This window comes from Pinus tabuliformis, chromosome 7 (assembly GCF_031772625.1).
Source record: "Pinus tabuliformis cultivar Carrire ecotype Pingquan chromosome 7, CPIR1, whole genome shotgun sequence".
Lineage (NCBI taxonomy): Eukaryota > Viridiplantae > Streptophyta > Pinopsida > Pinales > Pinaceae > Pinus > Pinus tabuliformis.
The window spans coordinates 1,051,111,847-1,051,132,567 of NC_142293.1; the positions used below are offsets into that span (position 1 = coordinate 1,051,111,847).

Consider the following 20,721-nt stretch of genomic DNA (forward strand, 5'->3'; position numbering starts at 1 on the left):
CAATGAGTGGAGGGTGACCTAGAAGCCCTAGAAAACCTAGAAAGCAATCAAGCTTCAAATGCACATTTACCAAATCAAGAGACATTTGCAGTCATACAAGCATAACAACGAAGACAAATACATTGTAGACACACTGGAAAATCATTGATAGAGGGCAAAAAGATTGAGAACAACAAGAAAAACCCTAATTTTTCTAATCCTTTGTGATCCTCGTGCCTGTTACAAGCAAAAGGGAGATGCAAGGGTAATCAACGCGACTGTAATTACAAAATAAGTGATGAAATCACGTCTGTTAAGACTAAACCCGTGATGGACGAGAAAAATGAGGGAGAATAAAAAATCTTCAAGACCAGAAAAGATTGAGTGTCCTTAAGCAATAACTAGTAAGTGAAAATAGCTACAAAGAAGCAAAAGAGTCAAAAAAATGATGTTTGGTCAAACTCATCATAGAATCAGGGTGAAGGATGGGATGAAAAGGGTTATAGCTTCCCCAGCGGAGTCGTCATTTTGCTGTCTAGGTAATCCTCTCTACGGACATAGATGGTCCCTTTAGCCCATTGAGTGGGACTAGCAACGTACGTGACAATCTACTAGACACTTTCCTAAGTTACAATTGAAATAGTAGAAGAGGAAGATGGCCTACCTCATTATGATGCTACAATATATTCCTTTGTTAAGGAACTTGAATCGCTTGTGCCACGAGCTTGATCCTACTATTCATAGTGTTTAAATGCATGCATAAAAGATCAAGACACAACAAAGCATACAAGTACAAATAACATAATCGAAAGTAACCTACTTAACAGATCAAGGAGCATTAAGATAAATGATGCATCAACATACACATTTATGGAAAATGAACCAGTCATTGTATATATTGATAGAATAAAGGAGGAAGCATACAAACAAGCCTTGATGTCAATAAGCTCTCCTTGAGTGAATGTACAAGTCCAAGCTCAAGCTCTCCAAGCACTCCTCCAAGCCAAATGAGTAGCATGTAGGCACAATCTCAGTATAAGGGTGCAAACAGCCAAAGAAAAACCATTTGGGAATGGGAGAGGATGAATATATAGGCATGGAAAGGGAGTTAGGATCTCTCCAAAGATAGGAGAAGGCCCTCATCTCAAGGAGGTAGCTCATAGGGATAAGACTGAAAGGCCAAGCTGAGAGAACTTGACCTCATCCATGCCGAACAACCTCCAGCTCGTCGTTCTGGAAGCCCCTAGATCGCGAAGCTTCTTGTCCTCTTTGGGAAAAGTTCCTTTTAGGGATCATCGTTGGTATCCAATCCAAAAGCGCGATGGCATCACAGGGCTAATATAGTGAAACTTGCGACCATCGCGGTTTTCAATGTCAGAGGGGGCGATGATGCCAAAATTAGGGTTTTAGAGCCATTTCCTTCTAGGGAAGCTCAAGGCATTTTTCCATCAGTGTTTCAGGGAGGATCTGAGCTGCATATCTGGATGAGTACACTACACGATGGTCATGTTTCGGGCACTTCAGTGTATGTCATAGGGAAGTGTAGGAGGTGTGACAAAATACTGTGTAACAATGGGTCTTTCTTCTTGCATTAAAACAACGCCAATTACATTTCCTAAGGCATCAAATCCCACAATAAAGTTTTTAGTGAAGTTTGGCATAGTTGAGACTGGTGCTTGGCACATTTCCTATTTAAGATGTTTTTTGGGGCCTTCGTTTTGAATTTTGAAATATTTTGAAGATACGAAGAAGAGAAAATAGGTGGTTGCAGCAATGGTCAATTTGCAGATAAGACAGTTGGGAAGGGAAACAGGAACAGGGAATTGCGGGAGGGTCACGACCATAGAAAATTTTAGGGGCGAATTTTAGCCCAAAGGCAAAATTTAAGGGGTTTTATATTTTGGAAGGGCGAATTTTTTATATTACACCTCTTTTATATAGTTAGCCCAAAATTTATTTAAAAAATAAATAATTATTATATTTTAGCCCTAAAAAATAAAGCAGATAAATAGTCCAAAAAACCTATTTGCCTCATTTCGAAGTTGGATTTGATTGCAATCGCCGCGATTTCCAGTTTGGAGAAATTGGATTTGATTGCAATCGCCCTGATTTCCAGTTCGGAGGTTGGATCTGCTTGCAATGGCCCTGATGGCCCCGATTTCCTAGTTTGCAAGTCGTATTTGGTTGCAATGGCCCCAATGGCCCCGATTTCCTAGTTTGCAAGTCGTATTTGGTTGCAATGGCACCGATTTCCTGGTTTGCAAGTCATATTTGGTTGCAATGGTAGACAAGAGATTGGGTTAGCAGTTAGCGCCTTCCATTGTGGATGATGGGTTACAATAAGTGCTTGCAGAGGTGAGAGGAGCCGAGAAAGATGAACTAGATGTCGATGTGGGAAAGTCAGACAGATTGGGAGATATTGGGACCATTAACATATACATATATGTCGAGTTACTCGATTCCATTGGGAACGAACCACAAAAATAGTTTATCGGCTTTCATACATCCATCCCCTTCGCTACTCAAATCTTGGAGCCCTAGTTTCTCTTCCTACTCATCGATTCTTCCATAGATGAATCTTCGTAGGTTCTTTTATTTATTCTGAAGATCAACTTTCGAGCAAGCTGGGATTGTCATATGGGGGGGTTGAAAGTTGAAACTGGGAATTTAGGATAAACTTCTGTGAAATTTTTCTTTGAGATGACTCTGAATTCTATTTTGAATATCAAGGGACGTCGTCTTTCAAGCATTACACTTCAAGCTCACAATGTTTGGGAACCAACTGGAGGTTCACTTTGAACATTTACTTGTTTAGAGTTCAAGAGCCAAAGATTTTTATTTGTTTCCCAAAGTCACAATCTACATATACTTTCATGAAACAAGGACACATTTTGGAAATGGTTGTGATCTTTTGATCTGGTAAAATAGCATTGGTCAATTGTCTTTATCTCTGTTCAAGGAGGCTTGCAGAGGCACATATCACTTATCAATAACTATAGACACAGGTTTGGAGACTTTGATCCTGTGAAAACAAATTCTCAGAAGCTGAAAAGCAGTATTATATGGCAGATTTGAAAGAGCCCCTTCTTCCTCCTCGACCTTCTGTTTCTGTGGTGCGTGAAGCTCCTTGTCAATCAACCATGCCTGGCAGGCCTCTGTTTCAAGGACTAGGCCTTTTGGGAGTTAAAAAGAGAGGGCAGGGGATTCGGTCATGGATAAGGATAGATAAAAATGGGAGTTCTCAAGTTTTGGAGGTAGATAAATTAACAATAATAAAGCGTTGTGACTTGCCAGCTAGGGATCTCCTTCTTTTGGATCCATTATTTGTATATCCTTCCACTATTCTGGGACGAGAGAGAGCAATTGTTGTGAATTTAGAACAGATAAGGTGTATAATCACAATTGATTTTCCCATTGAATTAAGGGCACTGGAAGTTACTGAGGCAGTTGGACATTTATAAGCACCTAGGCATGTAACTAACTTGTTTATATTCTCATATCCTAATTGTTGTACCTCTATTGATTGTGAAATCTGTTTAGTAATACTTTAACTCCTGTCTTGCCTGATTTGTTTTCTGGATCTCTCTCTCTCTCACACACACTCTAATACCATATGTTCATACCATGCATGTATTTTCACTTTCCCTACTATGTGCAAAGAGCACATGGGATTTGGCCAAAAGCTGAAGGTTCAACTGCAGTGAAATTTTGGAAAAAGATATCAAAAAATGTAGTGTAATGGAAGTGTAGGCAAAAGCTATCAAAAAATGTAGTGGAATGGAAGTGTAGAAATGTAGTTGGAAACGTTAAAAGTGTCAATTGAATTTGCAACCAATGCCTACACAGTCAAATGTGTGAAGGCCAATAGTAAAGGATAATGTACTCTTCCCATCTAGGGGCTATTTTATGTTCATACTTCTTGAAGTTATTTTGTTTGACATGTTTAGCCAATTTGTATATGAAATATAAGCCTCAACTTTTGATACACACTCATGCACAGTTGGTGAACAATTGTATATAATTTTGAGATTACTTCTTATATTGACATATATATATATATATATATATATATATATATATATATATATATATATATATATATATATATATATATAGATATATATATATATATATATTTATTTTTATTTTTGTTTATATATATATTTATTTTTATTTTTATTTATTTATTTATTTTTTGGGATTTTCTTAATAGGTGAACAAAATCACTGATTCTACTCCCAAGCCAAATCATACTTGGGCTTGCTGTCAAGCCAAATTAACTCCATCCTGAGTCTAACTCTCTGTCCATGAGTCAAACTTGCTAGAAGTGAGTTGATTTTATGAGTACTCATGGGTTATTTTCTCCCTAATGAGTGAAACTCATGAGTGGATGGAAAAACTTGCTAGGGTATAAAATAAATGCCAAAACTTGAAGGAAATGACATCATTTTTAATTATTTTGCGACAGAGTTTTTGCCAAGTTTGAGTTGAACTCTTAAACTTTTCCCTTGCAGAGCTTAGTTTTCCAACATTAAATTTTCTAAAGTTTGCCAACATTTTATTCTCTTCTTGGTCCAAACTATTGTATTAACATCAAATTGTGCTTTTATTAAGGTTAACTATGTTCACCAAAGGATGAATTTATGATCTGTATTCCAGTGGACGAGTCAGAATGTATCTCACTACGGATTTCATTGAACTACTATGGGAAGAAAATACCCATGCATGCATGCTTATATGGATCTCTCTATTCTATGTAACCCAAGCAAAGATGGACAGATAAATGTGCAACAACACTTACAACATCGCACAATGCATATAATTTTTTTAAGCTAGAGAAACCCTCATAGGAATAAAACCCTGGCATGTTATTAATCTGCAAACCAATGCTTATAATAATTACCCTTAGGCTTCTGAATTTTCGGTGATTTCACGACCTCCCAGACAACCATAGCATTCTTGAATTGGTGGCCTTGGATATTACCTTCTCACACTATCTGTTATTTGGCTTAACTGGGCTACAGATATGATCTTCCCACCGTTTTGTTTGCACCTTCCTCTCTTTCAGTCAGTCAGTCTTAGCTTACATGCAATGGACCCACACTCTCTCAACTCTCTCTTTTTTATGCCTTTTCTCCCAGATTTTATTATAGCCCATGTTGATTTTTTTTGGGTTGTTGCGGTCAGTATTCCCAGCTACTCAAGTCGTGACCCTAAAAGAAAAATTAAGAAGAAATTTAATTCAAATTTGCCTCCAAAAAATTTAAATTCGGTCCAGCACAAGGAGATGTGCCCCTTAGGCACCTCATGACCACTATAAATACAAACTCGGCCTCCATTTTTTTGGCATCAATTCAGATCACACAAAAATCATTTGTTTTTAGTTCACACATGCGAAGGAGAGAGAGAAGAAGCAAGAAGTTTGACTAGTGTTGACCACTCTTTGAACGAAATTTCTGAGGCACTGTTTGCCCGAATTTCTAAAGCAGTTGACTGAGCTCTGTCGGGGAAGTTTGACCAATTTTCCTGGGCAATTGACTGAGTTTCTGGGCAACTATAGTAGGCCGAGTTTCGGCCCTGTTGACTAATGTTGACCGAAATTCTTAGTAACAGCAGTACGGCCAAACTTTGCTTGTGTGGATTCTGTAGTCAATTTGACTGGAAAATCAAATTGTACTTTTCTTGAATAGAACAATTTCTCCTAAGAAAATATTGTAGGGTTTTTCCTAAGTTTGGGTTTTCACAGTGTAAAATTGTGTCTTGTTTGTGCTTGGATTTCTCTTTATGATCCTAATATCATTATTGCATTGTTATTGAGATTTTCTATGTATAATTACTTAATGATGTATGTGACATAAGTGAACTTGGTTAAAGAAATCATTGGAAAGTAATTATTAGTTTAGAAGATCATATTCTCTATGAAGGAAGTTGATACCATGTTGAAGAATCTAGGGCAAACATAATAAGGTGATTCTTCTTTACTATGATAACGATTTGTGAAGCATTTATACAATTTATCTTAACTTAATTTTCCATCCATTATTAGTGGGTGTGTTTACTTCATCAAACTACTACCAAAAACAAAAGAGACAAGAACACAAATATTTGGCTTTCTGCCAAGGCCAAAACCTCTCCCTCTTGGAGAGGAAAACCCACGCAAAATTCTTCTTATAGATATTCCATTAACGAATACCAAAACCATGACCCTTGAAATTTTCCTCTCCGAGACCAAGACATCGATCCTCTTCTTCATCGCTATTGGGATCATCATCCTTGTTGCACCTCTGCCTCACTAAGATCTTTTATCTTGATAACCGAATATTATAACTTTAATATATATATATATATATATATATATATATATATATATATATATATATATATATATATATATATATATATATATATATATATATATATATATATATATATATATATATATATATATTTATAAATAATTTAAATAAATGAAAGTAAATTAAAGTTTTTTATAACTAACCATTAAAAGTATTTTATTTATCTATATATTTGACCTAATTTAACTTATTTCCATAAATAATAATAATAATATTAATTAATAACAATATTTTGACTACTAATATTAATAATATATTAATATCAAGACTATATTACTAATATAATATTAATTATATTTAATAAATAATTTAATTAAACTAAAAATTACTTATATTATTAATATATAATAATAAATAATTTAATTAAATTAAATAAATTACCTTTTCTAACTAACCATTTAAATTATTTATATTTTAACCTTAACTTTATGATTTTAATTAATATATATATATATTATTAATAAATTACTTTTTAAGATAACCATCGAAAAGTCCTTAACAACATATTATTATATATATTTATGTTTTATATTAACAATATTTAGTAAATAATTTAAATAAATAAGTGTATTATCTTAATCTAGCCACTATAAGTATTTTATTTATTAACAACCTAATATCATAACTTTAATATATATATATATATATATATATACATATATATATATATATATATATATATATATATATATATATATATATATATATATATATATTAATAAATTAATTAATTAATTTTTAAAATTAACCATTAAAAAAAAATTGTGTATTAATATTAAAAATAATAATAATATTAAATTAATGATTATTAATTTGACTTGGGTCCGTAGGTCAAAATTAGCCATTGGCCGATTTAGCCGTTGGAGTCTCTGCACAGACTATTTAACATGCTTAGCTGGATCTGTTTCTTCAACTTGTCCTGATGATGAACCACACTGGTTGGTTCGAAACGCGTCGACAAATGGTTTCTCATGTGATTTTCGCCGAAAAATCTCTCGCAAATCTTCATTATTGTTGACATCATTGCTGTGCCATGATTTTATCTTGAGATTGCCACACATGTGATCTCGGCTTTTTCATTGAGATCATTATCGTGGCCTTGATTTTCATCCTTGATCAAAGCACAAAGGGCTTCATTGCTGCTACACCATATTTGGATCATCACTGTACCCTAGCTGGAAACATCATCATGCTAACTGTGAGTAGTAGAGAATGTACTTTATGAAAAAAGTGCCAAGACAGTGAGGGCAACGATAGGATCAATGTGATGCTTCTTAAGCCGAGACAGTGAGACCGAGGCTATATGAAAACAGTAAGGATTCCGAGATTCTTTCCATCACATATATGCATTGATTGCCATGAATTAGGTTCACCAAAATTGTGATTACTTTCTTTCCTGCACTGAGATCTTACTTTCCATTTAAGCCGAGACTGCAATGATTACTGTTGCTCCTTATCATGTGGAGACTGTAATAGTGTGAGATCACCGAGATACATGTTGGAAATATTGAGAGGGGGGGTGAATCAGTATTCCTTTTCAATTGTTATTTTTACCAGTTAAATCATTTATATTTAGAACACAAAATGAACAATAGGAATAAATGCTTTTATTAATATAATCTTTACAATAAATTAGATACAATATATATAAGGCTCCAACATGTTTCCAAGCACCAACTTGGACTTTTTGTGAGGCTCCAACCTCCAGGGCACCAACCCTGTCTTGTCAAGGCACCAACCTTGGATTTAGGAGCACCAACTCCAAGGACACCAATACTTCCAATTCTGAGGCACCAACCCCAAGGGCTCCAACCCTCTACTATATATTGTTTGGATACATTTGGTAGTAATTCTCTGTTCCCAAAATCTTCTTCACTGAATTCTGTCAATCTACAACTTCACTATAGTCTCCATGCTACCTCATCAATGACAACCTGTCTTCATATGAAGGAGTTTCACAACTCTTCATATTTCCCACATACAGTCTACAAAGTTACCTCATGATGATTTCAAATAGTCATCATGATCTCCAATAATGTCTCCAAGATCTACTGATACTTATCAACGAGATATCTATGCTAGGCCTCAATGTCTTTAAAAAAAAAACTTTGTTTTGACCTTCAGTTCTTACTATCACAGTAACTTCTTTGGGAGTGAGGCTTCAGGAGTAATTGCTTCAAGAATGACTTCTTCAGAGGAGTGACTATTGCAGTTTCATATTGTGCGTTCAATTAAAAAAACAACCCTGCCTTGTTCATACTCAAATAATCTTCTTAGATCCGCAGAGCATCCTTTTGAACTGTTATCTAAAAATCACTTCGAAACACAGGTCCGAGGTTTTCAATAAATAACCCAGTCAACAGAATGTTTGACATTTGGTTTCCTTCTTCTTCCACTGGACCCTTTGGATTCCTTCTTCGATCATTTGATCTTCGACTTCCTCTGGACTCACTCGACCTTCTTCGCTTGCTTGATCTTCGACTTCCTCTGCGCTCACTCGACCTTTCGGCTTCCTTCTTCGCTCGCTTGATCTTTGGATTCCTCTGCACTCACTCGACTTTTTGGTTTCCTTCTTCACTCGCTTGATCTTCGACTTCCTTTTTCGCTCGTTCAACCTTCGACTTCCCAATCTTCGGCTTCCTCTATCTCTTCGAGTTCACCAATACTCAAAAGACACATTCATTTGGAAGAGAGGTCGAATTACAATAGATGTTGCATATTAAAATTATATCAGAGAGGCCCATTTTTAATATTCGTACAATAGACTCATTATTTACGGAGGATTTCATAGGAGATAACGTACCCAATGAGGTCCCACATCCACATCATCAATCGCAATCGCAACTTTCGGAGGTCTTGCAATCGCAACTCTTAACATCACCGATGTAACATGGCCGACATTCATACTGTCGATGAAATGGATGCGATATAATATTAAAAAGTTGTCAATAGATCCGTCAATTCCATACCTCCATCGCAATTGGCGATCTGTCGGGTCCACAAGTCTTATCGCAATCGCAGTTTACCATCGTAACATTTCTTCAAAACTTGCGATCTGCGACAGATGCGATATTTCTTTAGGATGTATTATAATGGTGTAGCGGGTCCGCATACATATCGCAATCGACAGATTTCAATGTGGCAAGGCTTTAAAGAGACTGGCGATGTGGCGGATGTGATATCATCTTAAGGCGTATGTAATGGAACTATCAGGTCAGTATTACATATTGAAATCAGAGGTTTTGAGTCGTGGCATAAAATAGAACTGTTGATATGATTTCTGCTGATATTATATACTATCAAAAGGGTTCCCATGGTTTATTACTTCCTCTGTATTACATATCCCAATTGGAGGATTTCAGTGTAACAACAAGGCTTCAAGACTCGTGATGCGGTGGATGCGATATTTCAATAAAGAGTTGTTAATAAATTTGTCGGGTCCACAGCCTTATCGCAATTGACAGTTTGTGAGACTTTGACTGGCACATGGATTAAAAACGGCCTTAACCCCCGTATTTTATCATGATCTAAGGGTTGACTATGAGATCAACGACTAGGATTGAGTGCGGGACTTCAGCCACGATCAAGGAAGTCCATACTTTCCTACCCCCGCTCTTCCGATAGTTGTTGCTCCTATGATTTCTCTTCACTCTTCCAATAGTTTTCTTCTTTACTCTTTGGCTTCTTGCTCCTGTTGCTTTACTGGATCTACTACGTCATTTTCTATTCAATTGCTGATCAATTGACCTCCTGTGTCAATTGTTGTTCAATTGATGTTAAATTGTTGTTCAATCGACCTCCTGCATCATTTGCTGTTCAATTGACCTCCTGTGTCATTTTTTGTTCAATTGACCTCCGCGTCATTTGTTGTTCAATTGTTGTTCAATCGACCTCCTACATCATTTGTTGTTCAATTGACCTCTTGCGTCATTTGATGTTCAATTGAACTCGTACTGTTCAATCCACTTGGTTCCTCCATCTCATCATATCATCATATATCAAACTTTCATCACTATGAGCATTATGATCAATGGGCATCAATGGGAAATCATGTATCAAATAATTTGCCATCACAAACACTGCTATATTGACATCAATGACAACCTAGATTAACAACACATATATATGCCTAGATAAAAACTACAGGGATATATGTGAGGGCTTTACAATCACTATAACAGCTTACTGTGTCACCCGAAGTCATTGTTGTCCCATCCGAGATTACAGTGATCCAAGAACTGCACCTTACAATCATGTGAAGGGTCTCAGAGATATGCCGAGATCTTGTCCTCACCCAGAGCTGCAGACTTGTCCAAGATTCCTCCTTCCTGCTCCATATACTCGAGATCATGACTGCACCTAAAACCCAAATGAGGTGTAGTCAAACCCTACTGTGACTCTACTCCTATATGCAAAATTTCAGAGGCATGCGAGATTTTTTCTTCATCTATTTTCGCTAACCCTAGATGGGTATTTATAGTGGTTATGTCCATATATGAAAGCCGACATAAACTCATGAACCATCGTGACTATTTTATTGAGTCGACGTTACTTTCATTTATTTAATTTAATTCATTTTCGAGCCGACATGAAGATCTTCATTATTCTACTTGCAGACTTCGGTGTTCTTGCATTTGGAGAAGTGTTCTTTCATTTGGAGGATCATTCTTGGTCTTGGAGGGCTGTTACATTTAGTTGAATATTTGTATACATTTGAATGACATAGAATGTGAGTTCTGTGTCACTTAAAGAAAATGTGAGTTGGATATTTTTAATCATTTTTTCTTTGAAATGACTTCATGAATGCAAGGAGATCTATAGGATAGACAAGTTATCTTGCATGGAATAAAAGGGATTGATAGAATCTCTGACATGCAGTAAAGAAGAAATATCTTCATGAGATCTCATTTGGGAGATCTAAGAAAGATGATATGAAAATAATCATCTACCAATCGATATGGAAAACTACCTACTACCCAGTTTTGCGTCAATACCTAACTACCAAGCAATACCATAGTAGGTATTTCGATTGAAAACTTTGGGAGCAGATGAGATGTGGTTGATAAAGTGATGTTACCAACTTCCTTCTCTTGATCACAGATTCAAATTCTTAAATGAGATTGATAAAGCCAAATTATTGTATGCCAAGTTGCTTAGTTCTCTTAGCCGAGTCCTGGCTGGGTATTCAGGTGCATCAGAGGAACATAACCAAAAGGAATAGTTGAAGAATACTGCCAGGATTTCCTGGTAAAGTTTAAAACAATGTAAGTGCTTCTTAAAATTTTACTATTTTACATATAGTTTAAGGTGTATTTTTCTTATAATAGGTATTATAGTTTTGGGCTTGTTTTATCCTGTGAAGTTTGAGAAACGTTTTTCTTCCTTGCTACTAAATAGTTTAGTATGTCTAATCTATAAATGCTAATTTTATTAGTTTTGTGGGATGGTAGTGGCACACCAACTTGGGTTTTTCTCACAGACACCAACAGAGGGAGAATGTAATGATGAGAAAGAAAATCACTATTTCCAAAGCATTTGCACATCATAGGTCTAAGAAGATACAATTGGTCCAACAACTGAAACAACAACACTCAACATCCAAGAGAAAGATGCTCACCAAGAGAGAGAGAGTAGAATCCATTATGTTGAACACCAACATTATGAACCCTGGGCTGGAGGAGCATCATAATGGATTTCTTATGATTTTCCCGCACAAGGTTGTTCCAGCTTCAGTTCTAGTCACAATCATCGTTGTCAGCAACAGTTGCATCATCCTACTCTGCCATCATCTGGTTCTAGGATTTTCCCCCTAATTGTGTCTATTTTTCTGTAGAGGAATATATTGGTCTCTCTTTATGATTCACCTTCATCCTCCTCTCTCTCAAGGGACGTTATTGTAACTAATAGATTTCTTGTTGGTGATTGTGTTGGGAGCTCTCTGCAAGAGCCATTTCCATTTCCATTAGCACTGTCTAGGGAAGTTATTGTAGCAAACAAAGCTGATGCAAATGATAGAACTGTACATAGAATAACATCTCAGCAAGTGCCCACCCCCTTTAAAGAAATTGAGAGAGGTGTAGAGGAATGGATTAAAGGTGATATCCCAAGGGATAACAACATTCCTACATTAGGAATTTCCAATGTATCAGAGTGGGTTGCAACATTTTCTTCTAACAATTTGTTACCCTAGTCTAATTCAATGAAATCTTGGGGTTTGCATAGGCAGCAGTAGCAGCAGAGGCAACAATAATGGATGCCACAAACTATTCCTCAACCTGGGTCATCCTTTTTAGCACCTGGATACTGTGGGTCTACTTCATCAATGGTTGGACCTGTGACAATAAGGACATCAATACTAGTTTTCTTAGCCCCTCCCTGTTGAAGGCCTCATTCGGATTTCCTAAGAAATGACACCAATTTGGTGCCTTTTCCACTCCAAACTGCACAGGTAGTTAAAATTCGATTTGTTATCCCAATTTTCTCTAGTCCACTTGTTCGGAGGACTTTACCACAAAACCCAGACCCAAGTTCCTTAGATAATGAAGACTGGAACTTCAATTTCTCAATTAGCTTAGGCTTTGAAATTTGTCTAAAACAATTTGATCTATTGATATTCTTCACATTTAACTCTGAAATTTTCCTCTCTTCTAGGCTACTATTGATATGAGATGGCAGTATCTATTACATATTCTGAATCTGCTTTTCCCTTCCTGTGTTTTATGAGGTTAGAGAGTTTAATGTTTATGCCATCTAAGCCCAAATATCTTAGCCCATCTAATGTTTCCAAGTCAACTTCCAATATAAATTTATATCCCTAAATTTGGTCCTTTTGAGGCTAGAGAAAAAATAGGGCTTGGAACAAAATTTTAGGGAGGAGGATTTTTGGTAGTTTGGGAGCCTAAACATCAAGAGGTGGGTCTTGGATACATGACCTATCATTTTGGTGGGTATCCACTCAAATTTTCCCTAGGAAGGAAACACTAGTTTCTTCTCCCTCAACTTGAGTACTTTGTTAAGGGTTTCATGAGCCTTGGAATAACTTATTATCTTTGCAAGGAACCCTTTCTCTTTGTTCTTGACCTTGTGAACACCTATCACCATTGAAAAACATCAAAACCCTAGGTCTTGAACCTTGATTTCTAAGGCTTTTCTTAGAGAGTGTTTTGCTTCCTTGAAGCTCTGAAACATTATTGAGTCTCTCTCTTGAATGAGTTGTAGCTTGATCACCTTGTACCTTATACCTAGCATATCCATTTTAAGTGATCTCCCTCGTACCGGGACTCCTCCCATTAGTGAAAGTTCGTAAAGAGCAGGGGTTTTGGCTGAGGTGACATTAGGCCTCCACCCCATTGTTAGCATGTAGTCTAGCTTTTAGTCTTGTAGGATGTCTCTCTCCAAAGCCTACTAGATTTTGAAGTAACATTTCCATCTACTACATGCTAGATCTTGTAGATCTATTTGGAAATCTCCACTGACTTCCCTTCGACACGATTAAGGTATACTTCATATTTGTGGATTTTCCTCCTCCCTCTAAGCTCAAGAACACATCTAGTATAATATCTATGAACACATCACCAATTATAGGAATATCCTCTTGTCACAAGCTTTACTTTGTTCTTCCACTTCTTCCATATGTTGCGAGAGCCTTGGAAACCTTCACTATGTACCTGCAATCCTCACCAAGAGGTCACGAAAGAATGATTATAACCCAACAAAGAGAAGCAAAGACAAGAGGCTAGCTAACAACAATAATCAAGGAAGAGAGATATAAGTTACTTATCTTTTGAGGATCATAGGAAATGTTAGCTCCCTCTTGATCTTAGCCTTCTTGCATCCATCTTGCAATTTTATCATCCTTGTCCTCATCATCAACATGCTGCCATTCCTTCCTTGCATAGGCTAGGGTTTCTTCTTTCAATGAAAACGTTAATATAGATCTAGGGTTTTATCTACAAACCCTAGGATTTTTACATTCAAGACTTCTAGCCTTCTAGGACAAATCCTAGTTACATTTTACACCCCTTGCAAGTCCAATCAAACTTTGTAATGTGTTAATTTTCCTTTTCATAACTAAATGCCCAAAAAATCATAGAGTCCTAATGCCTCAGAAAACAATCAAAGGATATCTCATCTTGATATCAGACTAAGTGAATGAGTCAAGATCATGGATCTTCCAATGAGATGTCTTCATCAAGAGATAAACATTATAGACCCATAGCATACTTGGTTACTGCTTCAACAGTACTAGTAAGGATATTCCTGCAACTTTGTATTTTTAGCTGAACATTGATTTTGACCTTTTCAATCCAAGTAGCTCATCCTTTATCATATTAGTTAGTAATAATTTAGTTTTGCAAATGACTCATCTTTCTTGAGAGTACTTTTGTCTCCAAACTTGAAAGAGGACTCAGCCTTTTTCTTCATTATAAGCTTGTTATGTCAAACAGTGAACTTGCTCCATCACAATGTGCTTTGACAATGATCTTTGTCCTTATTTCAAATTCTTAACTTTCAAGATTGAACAAAAATAGGTTCCATCCTTCAAATGCCCTTGACACCAGCAATAACCAAATGCACTGCATCTTCTAGGTCCTTTACTTAACAATGTAATATTCATGACAACAAATGGCATGATACTTTCATGAGCTTTTCAACATCCTGCTTCTGAACACAATGCAATATTTTCAAGGAAAAACACAAGTTTGTTATCTCACACTTCAACTTTCAGCATTGACCTTATATTTCTTTGAGCCATAACCCAAATTATGATGTTGTCATTTGAAATATCAAGATGAATTTCCTAGATCAGAAGGCGTATCAATATTTCTGTATGATTGAATATCATATTGTGAGTTTCATCACTGAAATTGTAGGTGACATGGCTCCTTCAATAGCCATCATAATTATCCTTTGATACATTCCTGTGATCTGATTAAGGAGTGGATCACAACTTTGATACAAGGATTTTCAACCAAGCATTTAAGTAGTCATTTCTTCTAGCTGAGGTCTATAAGAATGTTGCCAAAGAAAACCATTGATCCCAAACGAGATTGTAAGAAAATTGGTAGAATATATCTTACATCCAAGCATCAAAATTCCGACTTTGGAAAACTTTTGCTGGTCTCTTTATAGGGTTGTATTTCCAGACCTCATACTCATCTTAGAACAACTCATCACTATAATGTGCTTTCCATGGAATCTGTAACAACCCCTAATTTTTTTATTTTTATTTTTAAATGAATAATACATTCAACACACAACACTTAATTATATATCTTGACACCATGCTATGATGAGTAATGCATTTAACACACAATACTATCTTAACACCATCTTGATGTGTATATTATAGAAAATATACACTAACGTTAAATGGGTAAAAAAATAGACATCGCTGGCAAAGTTTTGAGCACACAGAAGCATATGGCTGATGTAACGAGGTAATAATTTTCAACGTTGAGCTTGTTACAACTCATCAACCAGAATAAGAGATTATAGACAATACACTATCAAGGGAAGAAATTTTAAATGGATTGAGATTAAGGCCTAGATGTAATTATTTCCCATCCATTCAATAACAATGAATACCACCTAATTTGGTTTACAATTTGCCATTTAAGAGAGAAGGAACTGATTTATTTTTCTGATTTTGCAAATGTGGTTGATTTGATTTCATTACAATAAGTCTGCCATCTAAGTGAGTCAATGCAATCTGAAGAAACAAAACACTAATAATTATCTTGCAAATCTTGTCAGCTAGTTTTCATCATAATAATTGGATTGACTTCCTCACATTCAATGGTTACTTCATCTAAAGATCTGATCTCAATTGACATGAAGATCCTATTGTATTATATTCTAGATATACATAATGAGTCCCTTTTAAAAAAAAATTACCAACACAGAAAATATTTTGTGAGCATATTGATAGAAAAATCCTTTATTATATCAGAGGTCTTATGGCTATATTTACCTCACAGTAAATTATCTAGTACATGCACCAAATATGGTTGTTTGACTAGTAGTATCCATGCTAGATTTAGTCTATTCATACCAACTATTATGAAACAATTAGGGATAAGTGCAACAAAAATAGTAGGTTTGTGATCTTTGTGCATGAGATAGTGAGGTCAATCGTAAGCCACATTATTGTTTCATTAGGCTTGAATTAAGGACTCAAATGCCTTTTACCAATAATGTTGGATATAATACATTGATGTTAAGTGGCATACTGGTGCTTAGCCTTATTTCAATACCTCTAAGAGTACCACTATCCATGTAACCTGTACTTGCAATTCATGGGGTAACCAATGATGCCTAGTGAGAATCACCAGTAGCATCACATGAATTAGCTTCCGATGAGTCTAATAATAGACTATGACATTGCTGACTGCATATTGTAATGCTACCTTATGCTTCTATGGTAAAACAGGGCAGTGAACCAATGACCTCACATGTACCATCCACGCTGAAAGCAATCAATTTATTTACTGTGATGATATGTCATCTAAGGGTATTGTATTGTTGGATGATAGGTCCCATTTTAGACAGTAGGGTGCATACTAAGGTTGCCTACAAAGGTTCTGTCCTATCAATACTTATCCATACAATGGGGTGGCATACAACCAAACGGTTGAGAAGATTACCAGATACTGTTTAATGTGGCAGAGTGTTAAGCAACTCACAACAGGAGAGTAAATCCCTTGTTATGACTCCCGGGGATTACAAAATGATGCACAGACTAGCCACTAAAATACCTGATAGTTAAACCAATGTAGGAATCAGGGCACATAGCTAATCTTATATGTCCAGACACTATACATACCTTGAGACTCCCGTACCTCAGGCTAATATCCAAGGAAACTATGTGTTGTCATTCTTGAAGCCACTCCTTTAACCATGCCTAAGCATGCAATCCTGAAGTTTTGTAAGCGACCCAAGGCCTCAGGTTACTCAACAGTGTGTGATCTGGGAAGGGCAATGGGACTAGACTCACAAATCTCCGCCCATTCGCTATCAACTACCCATCTAATGTTTCCAGGTCAACTTCCAAGATAAATTTATCTCCTTAAATTTGGTCCTTTTGAGGCTAGAGAAAAAAACTAGGGCTTGGAACAAAATTTTAGGGAGGAGGCTTTTTGGTGGTTTGAGAGCCTAAACATCAAGAGGTGGGTCTTGGATACATGACCTATCTTGGAAGTTGGCCTAGAAACATTTTTTCTGTATTGTTTTTGATCCTTCGTATCCTCTACTCCACCTTGATTTTGTTGTTGGGATTACATTGAAGGATGGGTTAGAGGATACTAGTCCAGTGTAAGTGTAGGATGTCACCATTTTTACCTCCTCTTCTTTATAGGTGATAGTAGTATTAGATGCCTCCTTCTCAGACATGTTGAAAGCCTAAATATTTTATTTTTCAAGGTTGACCTAAAAGCCACAAGCATATCTGGATTCCGAAGAAGCAAGAAGCACTTGTTTGCATTTCAGGATACTGTGAACAAAATGACATCCACTCTCCAAATTTCATAGTCTTTGAATCACTCGCATATTATGCATGGCTCAATTGTGAGGATGATGAGAAAACTAGAATGGTTGGTCTAGATTTCCCCTTTGCACGCAGTACTCGAGTGAAATATTCCCTTGTTAATGAGATCATGCAAACAGCTTGTGCTCACAGATTTTTGCTGTTACAATAAACTGCAGATTTTTGTTGAAGAAGTCATGGAGCTTGTGGAGCTCACTCCTTTGAGAGATGCTCTTGTAGGGCTGCCTGGAGTGACAGGTATTTCTACAGAGCAAAGTAAGAGAAGCCATAAAAATAGAACTAGTTGCCAATCCTTCTATAATCTTCATGGATGAGCCAACTTCCGGACTAGATGCCCGTGCTGCAGCAATAGTTATGCGTACTGTTCGCAACACAGTCAATACAGGTCGAACAGTTGTTTGTACCATCCACCAACCTAGCATTGATATCTTTGAAGCTTTTGATGAGATCAATTCAAAAACTTTCATGATCAATCTATGCAATGTGAAACCAACGACATTTTTTTATGTTTCTTTGCTTGGCTTAACAAAAGGAAAGGGGTGAAAAGGGCTAGAATAAAGCAGTGTTCCACAGAACCAATAATTGCTAAATCTTCAGTTTTATTGGTTTCTTGAACTGCAACTCTTGCTCCTGAAAAGGGGTGGCCAAATCATCTACACAGGTCCTTTGGGTCGTCATTCTCATAAACTCATTGAGTATTTTGAGGTAAGGGTGATTTTTTTATTGTATTTTATAAGCTATTTAGTAAATGGTTGTGCTTACCATTATCAATCCATGGTAGAAAATAGTGATCTTGTCTGATTCTTGTTTGGTTGGTTAGGCCGTTCCAGAAGTACCGCAAATTATAGAAGGATACAATCCAGTGACATGGGCACTATAAGTGAGTTCCATAGTTGTTGAGGAAAGGCTTGGTGTGGACTTTGTTGAAATCTACATAAAATGAGCACTTTATGAGTATGTCTAGACGTAATTGTAGGAACTTGTTTGAGAAATATCTTTTTCATTGCGCATATCTGATTTTGCTATTTTTTTTTCACTTGTAGCCCCGAAGAATAGACTGCAATTTTTTTAAACCTTTTTTGACTGATGTGTTGTTTTGCTTTCAGATGGAATCAAGCTCTTATTAAAGACCTAAGCACCCCTACTCCCGGCTTGCAGGATTTGAATTTTCCAACACATTATGAGCAATCCTTCAAAGTTCAGTGCCTAGCATGCCTTTGGAAGCAACATTGGTCATATTGGAGGAATCCAGACTATAATGTTTTGCAATTTTTCTTCACTATAGTGGTTGTCCTACTATTTGGAACCATATTTTGGGACCTTGGAACAAAGAGGTTGGACACTCTCTTGACAGGCATAATAGACTTATTTGCAAAACTGGTCCGACCTCAATTTGACATTTTGTTTTCTCTATCATTGATTAGTTTATTGTCTATTACATATTTGAGTCAACAGAGTCACTTAGCATATTTAGAAATCAGTCTGACGTATGTCTTCCAAGTGAACTTGTAGTCTTTATTTCTTCCCTTGAAAACTATTTTGTTGTTCTCTGTAAGTAGAGTAAATTGTGTTTCTCTTAACGTCTTTTGCTTCAACTGCTCAATGTTGTCTAAGTATTCTTCAGTGTCCTTTTACAGAGGAAAACAACAAGATCTAATGAATATTATGGGATCGATGTACTGTGTTGTACTTTTTCTGGGTGTTAGCAATTCATTGAGTGTCCAGCCAATTATCGAGGTTGAGCGAACTGTCTTTTATAGAGAAAAAGCTGTTGGAATGTATTCAACACTTCCTTATGCCCTTGGACAGGTAATCTAAATGTGAATAGCTAGTCAATTATAGTTTTGTTATGAAGATCAATTTCATCGAATGACCATCCTTGTTATCTGTACCGGTGGCAATTGAGGTGCCCTATGTTTTGATACAGTCCGTAGTCTATGCCATCTTGGTCTATTCTATGATTTCATTCGAGTGGACAACTCCCAAGTTCTTATGGTTCCTATTCATTATGTTCTTCACTTTTCTATACTATACATATTATGGAATGATGACAGTAGCCTTTACTCCAAGTTACCATATTGCTGCAATCATTTCATCAACCTTTTAATCTGCATGGAATCTCTTATGTGGTTTCATTATACCTCGACCTGTAAGACCATATTCTCAACTCTTGATCCCTTCATCAATTTTTTCTTCCGGTAATGACTTGAATTGCAATGTTGACTGCAGTTGGAAATCCCCCTATTGAGTGATCCTAACAAGGTAAATTCTCTGGTTGATTTTTGAAAATAGAAAATACCTGTATGGTGGAGATGGTACTACTGGGCAACTCCTATTTCTTGGACACACTATGGTCTGATTGCTTCACAATTGGGTGATGTAGAAACTGAGATGGAGACAACAGATGGGAAACTGAAGGTGGGCATGGTTTTGTGCATGGTTTTACGCACAATCATATAGGCTCTACAATCTCTGCCTCAGTTTTTCAATCATGTTGCTATGATCCTCAAGTCTGACCACAAGGGAAATAAATTTATTTGTGGCTTCAAAAAGGTAGGCTGTAGGAAAAAACTACTTAGTTGGAGCAGACTGCAAGTGGATTGACTTATAATGACGTGACATACAACATGCTTATAAGTGGGAAATTGGATAAAGTCAAGCAGTTGATGCAAGAAATGAAGAATAAAAGCTTGAGTGTTTTAGATTTCACTTACAATCCTTTGATGAATGGACATAGTAAGAAAGGAAACATTATTGAAGCTTTTCACTTCAAGAATGAGATTGCAGAAAAGGGTAATTTTCCTACTATCTCAACATATAATATGTTAATTCATGGGTTGT

The 20,721-nt window shown here is 36.3% G+C and overlaps 1 pseudogene; it reads left to right on the forward strand.

Annotated features, from left to right (window-relative positions):
- The window catches only part of LOC149251275 (uncharacterized), a 35,773-nt pseudogene extending 22,856 nt beyond the window's left edge, over positions 1-12,917 (forward strand).
- The last annotated feature ends 7,804 nt before the right edge of the window (positions 12,918-20,721 follow it).